Source organism: Lycorma delicatula, chromosome 3 (assembly GCF_047948215.1).
Source record: "Lycorma delicatula isolate Av1 chromosome 3, ASM4794821v1, whole genome shotgun sequence".
NCBI lineage: Eukaryota > Metazoa > Arthropoda > Insecta > Hemiptera > Fulgoridae > Lycorma > Lycorma delicatula.
In genome coordinates, this window is record NC_134457.1 from 166,670,121 (window position 1) to 166,689,710 (window position 19,590).

The window sequence follows — 19,590 nt, forward strand, 5'->3', positions numbered from 1 at the left end:
GAGTATATATCACAATAGCTTCAGGAACGCGTGGGTTTCCTGGATATTTTGTATGATTAGCAGACCACCCTGTCTCAACAAAGGTTTGGTGGCAAGAGAAAAATCCAATGCATACTAAGAGGCTCCCTATCGTACTCTCTACTACAATTACTTTGAACTGCAGTTGCCGACTGCAAATCGTGAAACCAAAAAACAATGCGAGTACGTTCCGCAACAGTAATGTATACATTTTTAACAACAATGGTGACAAGCACTGGTGGCCGAAATCAGTACTAATGAACTACGCGAGTCAAAACTTGATGTTTTGTTATGAAATGAGCCCTCACTGAATCTGTAAGTTATCTAAATAAATTTTGATATGCTTTTAAAGTTGTGAAGTCGCTAATAGTTAAAGAATAATCGATTTATAATTTTTGTTTACATTTGAGTTTTCAAGTCGATTTCAAATTACGGATATCAAGTTGTTTTTATTTGGCACTAACTTCTATAAATAGAAATTGTGAAAAGAAATGGAAGAGCATTATTTTTTTGTACTGCGGTTAATACAGTCGGTTTTATTTTTAGAAAACTTTTATTACGCAAGATGCGATTTCACTATGTATGTGAATTACTCCTGCGAGACCCTAATTTCCATGGTTCTTTTTTACACATAAAGATGTCGTCCTTTAAACGGATGTATTATCTAATTACTTTCACTTTTTTTTTACTTCAAATCATCTCACGTTTTCCTTATTACAAAATAATAATAAAAAATATGTTTGCTATATTAATAAATGTTGTTAAATCTTCACTAATAGCGTAATATGTGATTTAGTGAAGATTGACGTGATTTTTAAATATCAGCTAATTCAGTTGCTCGCAGCATATCGAAGAAAGTAATTTTTTTAATTATATCTGCAGAAGTAATTTTGTTATAGTCGTATTTAAAATACACAACACATCTTTAATACTTTTTTAATAACTTTTAATACTTCTTTAGTACTTTGTTCATATGGAAGAACGATTCATGTTTCATAGATAATCCAAAATGATTAACCTTTGAAAACGATCAAAACTCTAAATATTTTAGTATAGCACTTCCTTATTTTAATTTTTTTTTTTTTGGTTTTACATGGTCAGGAATTAGGTATTTTTATTTGTTTATACACAAATAAGGAAGGATATACGAGTAATTTCTTTTTATTAATATTCTAATAAGAAGAATTTTTATTCATTCAATATTACTCTTCCGCACATGTATTTAAGATTTTCGTAGAGATTATATTATTATATGTTGTGCTCGGATGCAGTAATCATCTTTATGTTTTAAGTCTCTAGAATAAAATTTAATGCGTAAATACTTCATTCAAAAACCATAAAAAAATTGTCAACTAATGACGGAAGAATTTTTCGATTGATGATAGTATTATTAAAATAAAATAGCCGGTAGACGAATTGTAGTTCCAAATAATACATGCCTACTAGAAAATGTACGGTCATTAATAATTAAAAAGGAAGAAAAATCACCTGTATTGAAATAATACTGCAAAAAGAATAGATGAAATAGGAAGATCCGCAAATTATCGGGAGATTCTTTGATTTATAACCAGAAGAAAAATAACTACTGAAGCTAGATAATGAACTTTTAGAAAGAATAGAAAAAAGGAAAATGTTACGATGAAAATTACAAAACAAATCAAGAAAGTGATTATTTTCACTAAAGAACTCTTTTTTAAGTCATTAAAACAAATAATAGTATTTCTAAAAAAAAAAAAGAATTAATATTTGATGTGAGTACTCCTACGGCTTCAAAACAATGCCAAAAAATCTATATTCTATTTATTTTTTTAAGGTTATTTCACTTACAATTTATTTTAAATTAAAGAACGATAATAAAATACATACTTCTAATAAATTAAAAAATAATTTTAGTCAAAACGTAATCCTAAATTTTGTATTCAGATAACATCATAACTTAAACCATGTTTTGCTTGTACACAACTCTAGTATAAATTAATGGACAACTGAAAAATGCCAAAATAATCATTCGCTGTGCTCACACGCAGGTGATTTTTAAAAGAATTCAGCGTTATTGAGGTGAATAAATCAGTTGATTAATAAGTCTTGGACATATTTTTTTCAGAAATAATTCAAAATGATGAGATTCTTTATTCAACCAGTACGCATTTTCTTCACATTTGTTCTAGAGTTCTTACTCTTAAGTAACTAACTCCTATTTTTAAAACAATTTGATAGTTTTCGTTTAATCCCAATATAAATTGATTTATAGAATACATTTTTTAGAAGTAAAAACTACTTAAAACTGTTTGAAAACCCTGTTTTCAAACGGTTTAGATACTGTTTTAATTCTCTTTGGTTCAACGTAGCCAAAAAAAATATTTAATCAATAAAATAATGTATTTCTACAATTCTATTTTCAAAATAAAAAATAAATATAATCATGATACAATATATAAAAGAAAAAAACGAGGATGAAATTTACTCTCTGGAGAAGATCCGAAATTTTTTTTCGAGTGTTAATTACAGCACTAGAGAATTTTTCTTTTTTTTATAATTACTTCACTCATTAGATGAGCGAGATTAATATTTATTTCGTACTGAAAAATGATAAATGTTTGTAAAATTTTCTTTGTGATTTTCTTCATAATTTTACTCCATTTTCACAATGATGATATTCTTACTCGTAATTATTACCCATCTGCCAAAAATCCACAAGCGTTGATATGATTACCGGATGGGTATACATTTTTGTAACCATTCGTTGAAAACTTAAAACAGACTTTATTTCTGCATAGATCAGAAACAAGCTACAGTTGCATTACAAAGAAAAAATTAATTAAAGCAGCGTTTTACACCACTTAAAAGAAAACTAAGGTATATTTATAGTAATAGAAAATTAACAGAGATAAGAAAAAAGTATCCAAGTCACGGAACAGCTTTGAGCTCCCAAATCTTCAAAATATTGTTCTATCAATGTTATAAGCAATAATAAATTTGAACTCATTACTATGGAACAGTTGTATAGTTTTACAGTGGATAGAGCTGTTATGGCTTACCGGATAAAACGGGCATTACACTTAATTAAAATTTAAGCAAATTAATGATGTATTTCGGTACAAAAAAAGGCTTTTATTGGACAATCCTTTGACACTAAATTTCTACTGAAAAAAATATTAAAATAAAGATAGAAATAAGGTCTACCGCAAATAAAAATAATGACAGAGCAGAAAAAAGAAACTCTATGGTTTAGTTTAAAACGCTTGATAAGATATTATCAACTACGATACAGGAACTATATTTGGTAATCACGTAATAGATCATGTTGAAATAAACTGCCAAGGATATAAAAATATCGCATGTACGGATGATATATAAAATTACGCTAATTTTATGCTTCTACTACCACTATTAAAAACAGAAATATGATTTTTAAATTTGAATATTTTACACCAAAAATATGTTAAAAGTTCAAAATTACAGATATATATATATAGTCAAAATACCGGTACGTAATCTAAAGTCAGCATTAAATCGAGTATGGTTTCGTAACAGATCACTGCAAAACGAATTTATTAATTTTCAATTTAATACATCGTCTTTAATAATATACAACGACCTCATATTTTCATACATAAGTGTATATTTTTATAATTCACGTGGCGCTAACTCCGCACCGCCCCTGTCGGCTTCTGAATTCATTCCCACGTGCACCAGTACGATCAATATTCACGCCGCAAATTTTACATTCTCAATCTACTGATTCGATTGAAAATATTTTGCAAGTGTCCTTTTGGTATACGCGGAAGGGCATACTGTAACGAAAATATCTGCTGAAAATTATATAAATACTTACCATCTGATCAGATAAAGTTAATAATAGATTTTTTATCGTTTAGTAAATTATAATAACATCTATTTTTATATCGATCAAGATAAAAAGTAACTAATATTTTAATAATTCCCCTGAACATTTACGAAACATGACTAAATTATAGGTTGTAAGGATATTTAAGTAGAAAGATGTTAATTAAACGTCTTATATATTTTTTCTTGGTCACTATTAAGTTATTTTTCCTGTTGGTCAGTAGGAATTACGCATACTTTCAGTTTTAATATTTATTCAGAAAAGTTCGTCTCAAACAACGTACGTTAACCAACCAATTTAATAAATAAATAAAAAAGCATAACGATTTGAATTAAGTTTTTTTTCTCTTATTTAGACACGAGTTTTTAGGTGATATCATAAGAAAGTTACCTACTGTAATGAGTACCATATCTTCGATACATAAAATATAACACCCCAAAATCTTGGTGAAATTGGTTAATGGGCAAAATCGGACCATGGGGATGGAAATGAAGGAAGCTGTTTCGACAAAACAAAATATCACTTTAACTTTCTTATCAAGTAAAATATCGAATTCGTTTACAGTTCCTACTATTCTTTGGATAAGGGCTTAAAACTAATCTAAGTAAAATTTTTTGATATCACCAACCATTGGCCCAGGCGGTGGAAAAATGTGGTTTTGAAGACAAAAAAAAATCATACCTCCCTTAATAGGCATAGTGTCAAATCGGTTTGAAGTGGTAGTTAGTCCTCTAAACATTATTTAAAACTTTTCTCTGAAACAATTTTTGAAATGACCAATTCTTATGGCAAGGGATGACCAAAATGTTGCTGGAATTGTAAGATGGGTCTTGTCGTATGCTAAACATGTGAAACTTTTTTCACATGCAACCGTTGTCGTATTTAGTAAAGAAGTTTTAATTAACTTTATAATAAAAGGTGGAAATCTTTTTTATCCCCCTACTTAGCACCGGTAAAATCTACCTCCGCCTTCCGGCGTGCCGAAAGGGATTTTTTTACAGCTTTTCTTAACATAAGCTGTATTTTAAGGATCTGCTGAACTATTATTGGCATTTGTTTTGTCTGTCCATGAGACTAATAGATATTCCTATTTAATGGACTCAACCTAGGCACCTACTCGATCTACTCAACATACAATTTTGAAATTAGCAAAAAATAATAAGAATGCAATTTTAAAATTTCATATATTTTAAAAATAATAAATATGGTAGGCATTCTTTACAAACAAAATATTTATTTGTTCAAAATGTTGAGAGTTGTGTCAGTGATCTCTTAGACTGCATACATCGTACCATCATGCAGTTATTGCAGTTTCAACTTCCGTTATCAAAGTCAGACGTAACAATAAAAAAATTAGTTCCTCTCCATTTTCTATATGGATTATCTTGCAAAAATTCATGCTATTTCCTCATATGAATAGAATAACAGAAATTTCTGATAAAATTACAGCAATGGAAAAATATTTTTGATTTATTTGTTCAACTAAAAACTAAATTTTTTCGCTGTTATATGTTGTACTCATTTCTCAAAGTATATACTTTTTTGTTTCTATTCTGTGTTTTAGCAGAATCTAAATTAAAATCGTTCATATACTCTTCGGTTTTAGTCAAAAGTTTAACAAGTTAGTCTGAGATTAAAATTAAATTAGACGCTGGTTAAAATTTTAGCTGACCTTGTTGGGATTGTGTACAGTTCACTAAAACATACTACAACATAAAATATATTTTTCCTCAACCGATTATAATTTTATCTCTGATCACAGGATCAAAATATTCCTTCACTGATAGATTAAGTTCACTCATTTCTGTACAAAGTCATTACTGGAAGAAATATTAGTGTATTTTCAAAAAAAAGAACTACTTTTAGATTACACACATAAAAACTAATATAAAAGCACAAAAAAAAGTTTGGGCATCTAGGGACATAGCTCTTTAACCGTTCTTAGGTTATTAAAAATTAAACTATTGCTGAATTAATTATATATATTAGTAGATTTAGTTTTGCTTTATTTACATATCTTGAACATTAAAATTTTTTTATACTAATGCAGTACATGAGTGGCCATATAAAAAGCCACCATTTAATTAAAATCAACCCACCGGGTTGGTTGGTCTAGCGGTGAACAAGTTATCTCAAATCATCTGATTTTGAAATTGGGAGTTCTAAAGTTCAAATCCTAGTAAAGGCAGTTACTTTTTTACAGATTTGAATACTAGATCGTGGATACTGTGTTCTTTGCTGGTTGGGTTTCAATTAACCGCATATCTCAGGAATGGTTGACCTGAGACTTTACAAGACTACACTTATTTACATTCATACTTTATAAACATCATCCTCCTTCATCCTCTGAAGGAATACCTTACAGTGGTTCCAGAGGCTAAAGAAAAAAAGAGAGAAAGGAGTTTAATTAAAATCAGTTCAAAAGTTTTTGAAAAATGTATAAACTATAAACATCGAGTTAAGATCTTATTACTTTTTTAAATTTGTTATAACATGAAAGCTTGAATTTTAACATTCATGACATACCATATTTTTAAAAATTGAAAATGGGTCTGAGCAAGAAAAGATACCTTAAAATTAAGTTTACCGTAAATTTTTAGAAAAATTCAGTCGATTAAAATAGGTATAGTTGAGCAGTACTCTTTCAAACGGTTTTATTTACTTGCAAATCATAGCTATTGACCGAAAATGAAGTATCCACTTCAACATTGGACAAAAATTAATTTTACAATACTAATTTGAACTATTATAATTATAAATACCTCCTTTCATTCATAACATTTGCAAGATTATAATTTTAATTTTTTATACTTTAATAATTAATTATACTTTAATTTACTTTTATACTTTAATTTAATTATATCATAATTTTAGCAACTGTTGCTCAGCAATCTCCATTTAATAGATATTAAGTTGTAACTATGTAACTACATATCATGCGATGACTGAAAGACAAGTGTTTCACCTAATATAATTCTAAACGTACATTTTTTACATTAATTACTACAGTAAATAGCAACAAATTAAATGTAACAATATATCATTAGCACGTGTATGATACACCAGATAACTAAAAGAATTTCTTTGTGAAATATCTCTGAGTTATTATTTGCAATGGTTTTTTCAAAATTGTAAAAAGCCCTACACTATGACCAATAATTAAATGGAATTTTTTGTTTCTTTAAAAACAATTTAAACAACTGAATTTAAAATACATCATTTTCTATTACAGTAATTTCTGACAATTACAAATACAGCACTTAACTAAACATAAAAATTATTATTTGTATCATACCTCTATTCCTTCCTTTTAGTTATATGTGAAAAAGTATCTAAAAACATCTCAAGCATTATAAAGAAATGTATTTAGGATGAAAAAATAATTTTCATCTATTTCAAAAAATCCCGCTTATATTAAGCTGCATTGCTGCAAAAACTTGACATACTGTAATACAACAAACAAGTATACATATACATTATAGTTAATGATATAATATAATATTATTTCAACCACACCACGAAGTACAGAATTAAAGAACATTCTTACCTCTACTTTTTTTTTTCTCATTACAGCACTTTCAGGTATAAGCCCATCTTCAGTAATGTTTTCTTTTTCATTCTTTACATTTACATAATAAAATACATTAAAATATAATACATTAAAATCTATAGAACAAATAATTGTGCAGTCAATAAAACTTTAAAGAATTTAATACTTTAAATTTTCTTATAACATATTATATGTATTTTAATACAGTACTGTACTGATTATTTGATTTATTAAAATTCTTATCAATGTATTACCAACTTAAGTAGTATTTATAAGAATGTCCCTATCAAATTCTGTCTGCAGACTCATGAGGCTGAATTTACATTTATATTGATACATATAAATTTTTTCCAAAATATCTAATTTTTTATTATTATTTACATGTTCAATACTTGCTTTTTCAATTGTTTCTAAATTATTTTCCAAACTAGATATCTGTTTAATTAATGATCTGCTAAATTTTACCTTTTTTTTGAAAAAAAAAATAATAAAGGTAAGAATGTTCTTTTATTTTATACTTTGTGGAGTGGCTGAAATAATATTAAATGATTAGCTAAAATTTACATACAGAGGAGATATGGACTACAGAAAGTTTAATTTAAATAAATTAATATTATATAAATATATATTTTTTTTGTTAGTCAACAAATTCTCCAAATAACAAAGGCTAGTTTGAAGGATTTCTTTAAAGTATTTATAACTTTAATTTAAAAACTGCTTGAACACACACAAACACACACACACACACAAACACGTTTTGTAATCTTCGTTATTAAGAACTAACCGTAACCTAACTGTAACATAACATCATATCTTGTAAGTCACTTTTCTTAGAAAGGAACTGATGACTAATCTACCTAAATGCCATGGCAAACTAGTTATCTCTCCTTCCATCCAACTTTGGGTCATTAAAGCAACACCCCACACATTATTTAAATAATTTCTTTGATAAAGAACCCTTTACAAAACTGAAAATTATAAACAAATTTTCAAAATATAAATTAATATCAGTCAATTAATTTTTGTCTTTTTATAAATTAATTTCAATTTTTTTCTAAGATTTTGTTATAACGTTTTGTCTTAAAACTGATATATAAAACTCGTATTGAACTTTCTGATACTTAGGATCAACTTACATATTGTTTGTGTTTGGTTTAGATTATGATTGGTTACGTATCATATGAAAGTGTGAATTTAATTCACAGTGGTCTGATTCTTTATTTAAAATTTTCATTTAAAATCTTTGTAAGTTATTCACTCCTTGCTACAAAATTAGAGGTCAAATCTAATACAACCTTCCTTCAAATAGGTAGGGGTTTTTATAATTTTATAATCAATGAAATGCAATAAGATTTTTTTTTATGTTTGTAACAGATTTCTTGGTTTTTGTAATAGATTTAAAAAATAAATTTTTTAATATTTTTTTTTAATAAATAAAGTGCATGCAATCATATTTTTTAAAAAAATGTAATATAAAATATAAAACCATCAAAATGCCATTGACAGAAGAAATTTTAAATATGATATTATACTAAAATCAGGAGAGAGAAAGTTTTTTAACAATTACAATTTATAAATAAATGGTTAAAAACCTCATTATAACTACCAGAATTGTTTTAAGTAAAATTTATTTAATAATGCAGGTTTCAAGGAGGAAATGTTAAAAAAAGAATTTTTTATCAAAATTGAGTCAAGTTCTTGATTGTGATTTAATATGATCAAATATTAATGGCAGCCTCGTTAAAAAAAAATTAAATTTTTTTAAAACTGGTGCAGGTAATTTTTAACAAAGCCAATTCATAATTACAACAGAAGTCACTTATAAAATAGAGTGTTTAAATCTCCCAACAGATATGGAAATGATCCACAGCAAACAAAAGTTTAGAAAAATGTCTATACACATCTAGCCAGTACTTATTTTAAAGTTGTTTCAATATATTTTCACAGAATTGAAAATAAAAGGATAGAATCATTGTCTAAATTTTTTTTAGGATCTCAATAAATATTTTTCTTTGTTAATTAATTTTGTATTGGGCCGAGTACAAAATATAGGATAATATATCGATTTATTACAGTAATTATTACTTTTCTTTTGACGTTATTTTTAGAAGTGTCTTCATATACTGTTTCAATTTAGCTTACCCACTTCTATATGGGATTTAATTCTCAGTGATGCTGTGTAAATCTTAAAAGTTAGACTTCAGCTTCCTTTGTTTTTTGATTTATAAAACACTTTTGATATTTATTCTCATACAAGGTAAAACAACTCTCTCTTTAGAGAGAAAACTCTCTTCAGTAGGTCATCTATGAATTGAATACTATGCTGAAAGCCACTCTTTGATCACCTTTTTTCTAAGATTTTGTTGTAACTTTTTGCCTCAAAACTGTTATGTAAAACTCATACTGAACTTTCTTATATTTATGATCAGCTTACATTATATTACAACTGGTTACATTTCACATGAAAGAATGTAATTCATGGTGGTCTGATTCTTACTGGATTGAAAAAAGTATTTCTTGGGTTTATTACTAATAACTCAATAACAGCAGGACAGAATCAAACCCTTATCTTCTGTTTTTTTATAAAAGAATATTAAATATCACTCACTGATAATAAGTCGACCAGTTATATTTTAAGTATTGTTTGTTTAGTTAATCGATAATAGAATGTGTAATAGTTAAAAACTGAGAAGAAAAACAAATAGTGGAATATGAAAAATAGGACTTGAAACATGAAAAACAGGATTTGGGACAAAATAAATATTAAAAGATAAGCTCACAATAGAAAGGAATGTTCAACAGCATCAACCAATAAAAAAAAGAATGACTAGTCATGACAATTCCATACTGATAGATTAAATAAAATATTAATATAAAATTTTTAATTTATATAAATTGTAAATTCTTACAATTAGTATGAGTGCCGCCTATACAGGAAGTAAAATGATTTTAATGGCCAATTTTTTTTTCTCATATAATTTCATTCAGTATCACAAAAAAATGAATTGGTAATAACTATCACTCATTTGAGTAAAAAATACGTTTTTAGCGATTGTTTTTTTTGTGTGGTGACGCATTGGCTTCACGCAGACAGTAACAGTTAAAGCATTATGATTGGTCACATGATACCAATGTGTCACCACAGTACGTTGTCGAATATATTTGCTGTTTTAGTTTATGTTCACCAATTGAGTTAGTAGTGTTTGAGTTACAAGTAGTCTATGTTCAAGTCTGTGTTATTCTGCATTTACAATTTTTATATTACATATGGGTTCTGTATTCAATCTTCATTATTCTGTATTTCGGTTTACGTGTTTTATTTATTGAAAAATAAACAGAAGTTATTAATCAATGGAAAAAGAATTACAAAAACTGTGGCAGGATTTGTTGTCTGATGAAGAAAAAGATGACAAAATTTTCAGCAACGTTTACCCATCAGACGTAGATCAGCCTTCAACTTCTGAGTCTGAAGAAGAGGAAAATGAACCACCATCTAAAAAGAGAATGTTCATTCAAAAAACAGGTAGGCCTAGTCCTAGTAATACTGACAAAATTGATAATAATAATCATCCTCTTTCGTCGATTCCAAGTACATCATTTGCGGAGATGATAAAGGTCAAAGCTCTGTTGCTACTAAAGTAACTATGGCCCTCATGACCGATCTACTGGATAAGGGGCGTACGCTCTGCACTGATAACTGGTACACCTCAGTAGCACTAACCCATGAGCTACTAAAACGAAACACTTACCTGGTTGGTACTTAGAAACGAATCAGAAAGAATAATTCACAAATGTAATTAAAAAAAAAAACTTCAAAAAGGGGAAAATTTTGCTGTTGGAAGCAATACAGGTGTAGTTGTGTTAAAATGGCATGACAGAAAAGATGTCCTAATGTTGACAACCAAACACACTGATGATATGATAGAAGTTCAGAGACAAAACAATCCTGTTCAGAAACCGAAGTGTGTCATAGAATACAACAAAGGAAAGGCATTCATCGATAGTTCGGACCAAATCAAGAGTTATTGCTCGTCTCTGAGACGTGGAAAGAAGTGGTACAGAAAACTTGCTGTGGAATTGCTTCTTGGAACCAATTTAGTAAATGCGCTATACTTATACAATCAGCTTACAAATGGAAACATGCAAATCATCGCATTCAAAGAATTAGTCAAAGAATTGACAGGAATCAACGTTAGTGCCGTTGCTCCTACTCCGACACCAGTAGACCAACCTTACTGCCTTGTCGATGTTGGCAGACAAGGAAGAAGGCGTTGTCATAAATGTTATGAAGAAAAGTCAAAGGCCGAAGGCAGGAAGATTGCCATGCAAAAAACTACTCAAACCAAATATAAATGTGTGGTGTGTGAAAAACACTTTTGCTTGGACTGTTTTTTTGGTGTACATAAATATTTTGTCTGAAAAGTTTTTTTTTTCCAAGTTGAAATTTTATTATCTATATTTTATTTTCAAGCCCATTTTCTAGCAGATTCTTTGCAATTGCTTTTGTATAGTTTTTGTATATAAAAATAACATATATTATAATACTGATATTCTGCATTATTTCATTAAATTTATCATAAAGTAATAGCCATGTAACACCAGTGTTGACTCACTATCAACAGGCCAATAATAGTTTCATGACATACTGGCCTTGCTCTTTCACTTGCCATATATTTTAATAGGAACTTTGAATCCAGAGCGGAGTTACACAACCATATAAATAAACCTAACATTCGACTCACGAGGCCATTAGATCTGTAACTCTGTGAATCCACGTTGGACTCACGTGGCACTTAAAGTGTTAAATGCAATGTTCAAGTTGCATTGATTACAGTTGGGTTTGGTAGACAAACTGGCCACTGATAATTCATGTTTTACATTTATTTAAAAATAAATGAAGTTTATTTTTGAAAACTTGTAGAACTCCCTTAATGAATTTTGAATCATAAAATTCTTCCAGCTCCAAACAATAAAATAGTATAACTGGCAATATTTTGCTTGATTTATTGTAAAATTTGCAACTGAAAATGTAATATCACTCTAATTTCCTCAGGGATAAAATGTCAGCAAATTATTATTTAAATTATTTATAAGTATAAAGATTAATTCTCTACTAATTAAATATACTATAATACTAATAATAATTTAATATACCTGTAATTCTATAATTTCCTGTTAAAATTGTTCATATGAAAGTAATTTTTGAATTTAAATAAATTCAAATTAAATTAAATTATGTTAATAAATAAAGTAATTATAATGTACCATTTATGTAAAATCATGTAAATAATGACATAATACATAAAAATATGGTATTTCAATAGTATTCCAATATACTGTTGAAAGTGAAGAAATTTAACTTAATGAAGACAGTTAACCCATTTCTAATGAGTTTTTAGATTGTCAGCCTTGTAGTGTTTAAGACAATTGTTAAAAGTATAACACAGTTTAGATAGTAGAGAGAAAAGTATAATTTTAAATGAAGAATAATAAATTATAAGTACAAAATAACACTGATAAATACCTGTGATCAAAACTGTAATATTAGATGTCCGATTTTACATTTTCTAATAACGGCCATGTTTTTTATCAAGTTTTCTAATACTTATTTCGTTAATATCTCTGTAGAAATAACTTGAGTGACATCTTGAAAATCCAAGATTAGAAGTCTAAGTACAATTCTATTAAATACTAGCAGACCCGTCGCGGCTTTGCTCGTGCTATATGGTTACTTTCGTTTCCCTTAGCTGTCAGAGCATGTTTGCAGGTTAGGGTTCACTTCACATGTACTTCCCATCTTAGCCATGAGGGTAAGCTCCCTGAAGCCCTATATCTTCATTTAACTCATGTGTGTCGACTAATATTCCGACACATTGCTATTTTTAAATTAAAAAAGTTCTATTTTCTACATAAATATTAATATCGTTATTTACGTTTTTTTACATTTTTGTAACTTACCAAAAGAATGAAACTGACATTATGTAAACAATAATTACAATATTAATTCACTATTAACTTTCTTTCTTCTTATGACCCCCTCCCCTCCCTCCCAGAGTTCAAATGTCACCAATCTCACTACTATATGTATAAATCATAAAAAAATCTGATGTGGGCAACACATGACTTCCTTGTACGCTTATTAAATCACATATACACTTCTTTTTAAAACTATTTCATTAATAACTTCTGATATTTTTTCATACTTTTTTTTACAGACAGAGGTTAATAATTATTAATAAATCAATATATTTAAATTAGCCGGCCTTCGTGGCGCGAATGGTAGCGTCTTGGCCTTTCACCCGGAGGTCCCGGGTTCGAATCCCAATAGGCATGGCATTTTTCTCGCACGATACAAATCATTCATCATCTCATCCCCAGAAGCAATAATTAACTGTGGACCACCCGTAAGTTTAATATATATATATTTAATGAAAAAAAAATTAAAAAAAGATGAAGTCGGATTTGAACCGATTGGTCTTCCCTTGTAAGATCTAAATATTTCATTAATTAAAATTTTATTTGTCTATAATCCTGCAACCAATGAAAATAAGTACCACATATCGTTGAAAAGCTCTCAATAAGAGCTTATTACTGCAGTTACGAAAAGATCCAAATTTTTTGGATTTTGTGATTTTTTGGACACTTTTGGTCCAGTCGATTGCAATCAAAAAGGGAAAGTGCACAACTAGATGTTACAATAGTCCTAAATCCAAAATTACAACATCCTACGACTATTCATTTTTTAATTAAGCGAGATACATACGCACGTACAGACATCACGACGAAATTAGTCAAAATGGATTCAGTGAAGGTCAAAATGGATATTTCCGTTGAAATCTGGAAACCAAATATGTATTTTTCGTGATCACAATACTTCCTTTACTTCGTACAAAGAAATAAAAAACGTATAAATAAATAACCTAAAACTTTTTTTATTAAATTTAATGTTGTGGTATTATCGAGAAATATCGTGTACATCGATTGTCATTAACTGTATCGATTGTTATCTATGTCAATATCGACTTCCCCAGACAGTAATTATGTAATTAAATATTATTAAATATGAAGTATTATTAAACTAATAAAATGTTAGCACTCCCGGTACAAATAATAATAAATTGTGAAATTTTCAGCGAAATCGGTTGAGTAGTTTTTGAGTTATTAGGGCACACACAAAACAAAGATTATCTTTCATTTATCTCATTCAGTCACCCTCCTCCAAAGAAAGAGTAAGAAGAAAAAGACAGAATCAGAAGGATGCATAGATTAACAAAAACATTCTGGAGAAGAGGATTAGGAGAAAGTTGGAGAATAAAAACAGCAGAAATCCTGTACTTTTGTACTCACCTAGTAATAGGATAATACAAGTAAAAATCAAATACAAATAAAAATGAGATATATAGACATAAATAATCAACCAACATTTGTCAGGATTACAGAAATGAATTATACATTGATATGTATGGTTTTTGAACATTTATACAGCCAGATCGCAAATCATGGAAAAGTATAAAATAAATTAAAAATGCAAATAAAGGTCTTAAATATTTTTCAACACTAAAATTCAGGGGTGAAATTAGTATGCGATACTGCAGATTAGAGGCACTTTGAGATGTACTTTTGACTAATTTATAAATAATTGTAATTGAAAATATATATATATATATATATATATAAAGATTTTACTCCCCTTAAAAATATGAATTTTACAGGAGACACTTTAACTCCAGGGAGCAGGAAAACCTTCTAGAGTTGCATAGATTTACCCACTCACTATCTTAAATATATAAGGTACAATATTTTATTAATAAAATTTTAATGTATTACTTTAATTTTGTAATGTTAAATTATATTTTCTAATTAATGTTGTGTCATTAAGTAATGTTCACACTGAAACACAACTTTTTAGGAAAGGAACTTATTCATTTCTGAGAAAAATTTTTATAATTATCATATAGTCTTACTTGTCAAGGCATTTTAAAAGCTTATATACATTGACTAAGCCATTCATTATAATGCATTGGTTTATATAATATACTCATTGTACACATTTCTTTTTCTTGTACTTACATCATACTTCATTGCATGAACCATCTGCGTTAGAAAGCAAACTGACAAATGTGTTCATTGACCTATAGAACTTTTAAAAAACAGAATGCTGCACAAATGATTTCTCAGTACCTTTCCTTTATCTAATACAGAAATCTCTGTGACTATATAATGATTGAAAATAAATAATTTTTCTAGCATATTTTGTGCATCAATCTAAGCACAAGCTGCTAGTACACTTTAGAAAATATTTTACTCTGCATTGATAGAGATTCAAGATTTGAATCTGAATTGTCTATCTGCAATCTCTTCAAGGTACATCATATGTCTATATACCATTCCATGACCTGTATCTCTGTTATTCTCTTTTCAAGAATGGTATATAATAATAATACTAACTGTATCACAAAAATCATTTCTTGGAACAGTAAGATGATATAAATCCAGGGAACAAATAAAGCATGAACATTTTTGTGGTAGTAGTTTTATTGAAATAAATTATTTAAACCATTTAATAAATTATTTAACATGTAAAGACATCAAATGAAATAACTTCCATTAACACCTCAATTGTTATTTGTTGCACTTATTTTGTACATAGTAATATACTGAGCATAGCTTTACAAAAAAAAATTGACTATTTATACAACCATTTTCCATTTTTTAGAAAATATTTTACATAACATATGTTACAAAATAATCCCTTTAAAATAGGTTTAAGATTTTTGAAATTTGATATAAATATTTGACTTATTTCTACATTTCTTACTGATAATAAAACTTGGTTACTCTGATATCAGAGGAGATGCTTAAGTTAATTCAGATTATTCCTTAGCCTTAAAATTCAGTTACTTCTCTTTTTCTGTTTAGCCTTTGGAACCATTGTAAGGAATTACTTCAGAGGATGAATGAGGATGGTATGCATGAATGTAAATTAAGTGTAGTCTTGTCTAGTTTCAGGTTGACCATTCCTGAGATGTATGGGTAATTGAAACCCAATCACCAAAAAACACCAATATCCACGATCTAGTATTCAAATCCATATAAAAGTAACTGCCTTTACTAAAATTTGAACCTTAGAACACTCTACTTCGAAATCAGCTAATTTACGATGACACGTTTACCACTAGGCCAACCTAGTGAATTAAACAGTTGAAATTTCATTTTTGATAAGAATACACATTTTAAATATGTCTTCACTTCAGGTTGTAGAATATGGAGAGTCACTAAAGTAACCTTTGTCTCTGGCTCTGCTTATTGCTTATTAATGGATCTTGAGCCATTCATTTTTACTCTGTTTTCTGATGAAACAACTACATCTATATATAAAGACATTGTTTAAAAGGAGTTGAAATTTCTGTGATGACAGTTAAAAAAAAAATATGATGTAGTCACTACATGACTTCCTTGTACGCCTATTAAATTACATACACACATTTCTTTAAAGTGAAAAGTATGTAAAATTTTATTTCATTATAACTTCTGATATTTTTCCATATTTTCTTTTATTGTTACTGAATTATTATTTATTGTAATTTATTTTTTACTATCAGAGATTAATAATTATTAATAAGTCAACATATTTAAATTAAACAAAAAAAAGTTAAAAAGAAAAAGGGAGATGAAGTCGGATTTGAACCAATGTGCCTACCACTTGTAAAATCCAAATATTTCATTAATTAAAATTTTATTTGGTCATAACTCTGGAACCAATGAAAATAAGTACCACTTATATTATCATTGAAAAGCTCTCAATGAGGGCTTATTACTGCAGTTAAGAAAAAGTCCAAACTTCAATTTTTTTTTTATCTTTGACTTTTTTGGACACTTTTGGTCCTGTCAATTGCATTCAAAAGGGAAGTTGCAAAACAGGGGCTAGATGTTACACCAGTCCTAAATTCAAAATTTCAACATCCTGAGGCTAATTGTTTTTGAGTTATGCAAGATATATGTATGTACGTAGAGACACCATGGCAAAATTAGTCAAAATGGATTCAGGGATGGTCAAAATGGAAACTTCCATTAAAATCTGAAACCAAAATATTTCGGGATCACAATACTTCATAAAAGGAAGTAATTATTCATTATTCCTTGGGTGAATTATAAATCTATCTTAAGTACAGTTAAAACCAATATGCAAATATTGTGTTTGAAGATATGTATAATATTACTATTCACATGGAAAGAATTCCAATTAATGATAATGGTAATTTTCTTATTCACCACAGTATAAAAAATCTACTTGTTTTGTTAAATAACAATTTCTCATGGGTAGATCACATTCATTTCATTTGCAACCCAAAAAACCATGCTGTTTTATAAAAAGGTAAGCTGTCATCATCATCATCATTATTAAATTTTAATATGCCTTTGTAAATTCCCAGCTACAATACATCATTTTTTTGTGCTCCCTCAAAAGGTCAGAAGAAGTTTTAAAGATATATAAATGGGCTACCAGATTACTGTTTAGTACTAATAAATTAAATTATGTAAATCAATAATTACTAAATTAAACATGTTACCTTATTCATGTGGTATATTTTTAAATGTACAATTTTTGTTAAAAAAGTTACACTGTATAAAAAAATACATGTTTTGTTAGATAACAATTTCTCATGCGTAGATCAAATTCATGGATAAATAAACTAAACTAATCCACATCTATCAAGCAACACAATAGAGCTATTTTCAACTCTCTCAATAGAATACTTCTGAATGTGAGAAAAAATGGCAAATCTATTGCCATTTTTAATTCATTTAAATGAATTTCTCACCAATTTATTTTAAATAAAACTAAAATATTTGTTTAAAGAAATAATATTGCTCTGTTGATGACTTTTTAAATAATATTAATTAAAATATAATCTTTTTAAATAATAATTTTCTGCATTCCCATTAAACTTGTACATAAATATCTGCACAAATAATATTCATTAACAGTTTCTTCATTCTTATTTATTTTATAATTATTTTATTTATTTAGTATATTCACATATTTAATTTACTATTATTTTTAAATATTTATGTTTTTATTTTATAATTAATTGTATATTTTGTAATGGTGTTGGATCAAATTTTTACCGTTTCCCTTGAATCATTCATGCAAATGCTGTGGAAGTTCCTTTATTTTATTTATGGAGTATCCATCCACCTATCCCTAATATGATTTATATATAATGTAATATTATGTACCAAGCAGGATAAAATATTTATTTGTTCACAAATTCTGTTGTTATCAGTTCATTTACAGTAAATATATATGTTTTTACTTTGTGTTTGTGAAACTGATAAAGTTTTTACCATAGTTTCCTTTAATCTGTCGAGATAATACTATAACAATTCATTTGTGTTCACAGAGTAGCACACTTCCCATGCCTGATATGTTCTATACAATAAATGTTTTTATAACCAATCTGAATAAAATACTTATTTCATACTGTGACTCAGGCAAAATTTCTGTAGTTAAATCTCTTATTAGCCAAAATTATATCTTTTTTCATTCATTAAACTGCGAATTTCATTCACTGGATTTTAAAAACAGTGACTTATTTTAATACCTTAATGTCAATAATTTATTTTATGCTTATAATCACAAAGTGAAAATAACATAAATTAGGCATTGTATACAGACTACACTTAATAACTGATGAGATCAAAGAGCAGTATACTTAGTAGTTGAAAAAATAGTATACATTTTGTATTTAGTAACTGCCTACCTAAATACTTTCCTCAGTTCCAATAGTGTTCAACATTGACTATATATATATATATATATATAAATGCATGCGCACACACACACACACACCACCCGCATAAAGGTTTCTTGAACTTTTAATAATTTAATCCATTTTTTGTTTATTTTACAAATAGCATGTGCATTTGTGTCGTACAGCAGTTAAAACAATATTATTTTAAGATTTTCATTCTTCTTTTGCACAGACTTAAACAAAATTAACAACTAACTGATCTTACAAAATCATCTGGTTTTCTGAGGAAACCTTAGCTTAATTTCCTTAGATAAGGAAACCTTATCTCTATTTCAAGTGGTATGATGTAAGATTTTGCAAATATATATATATTTTTCAGAATACAGTTATAAAACTTTGTGGATAATATGTATCAGATC

General features: G+C 27.9%; 1 long non-coding RNA gene across 2 annotated transcripts in view; it reads right to left on the minus strand.

The window, feature by feature from the left end:
• The window catches only part of LOC142321025 (uncharacterized), a 79,636-nt gene extending 66,224 nt beyond the window's left edge, over positions 1 to 13,412 (minus strand). For both annotated transcript variants that reach the window (XR_012755554.1, XR_012755555.1), the window contains exons 1-2: positions 12,940 to 13,412; positions 7,161 to 7,310 (exon numbers count right to left, since the gene is read on the minus strand). This is a non-coding gene — a long non-coding RNA (uncharacterized LOC142321025). The remainder of the gene's footprint in view (positions 1 to 7,160; positions 7,311 to 12,939) is intronic.
• Positions 13,413 to 19,590: the final 6,178 nt, after the last annotated feature.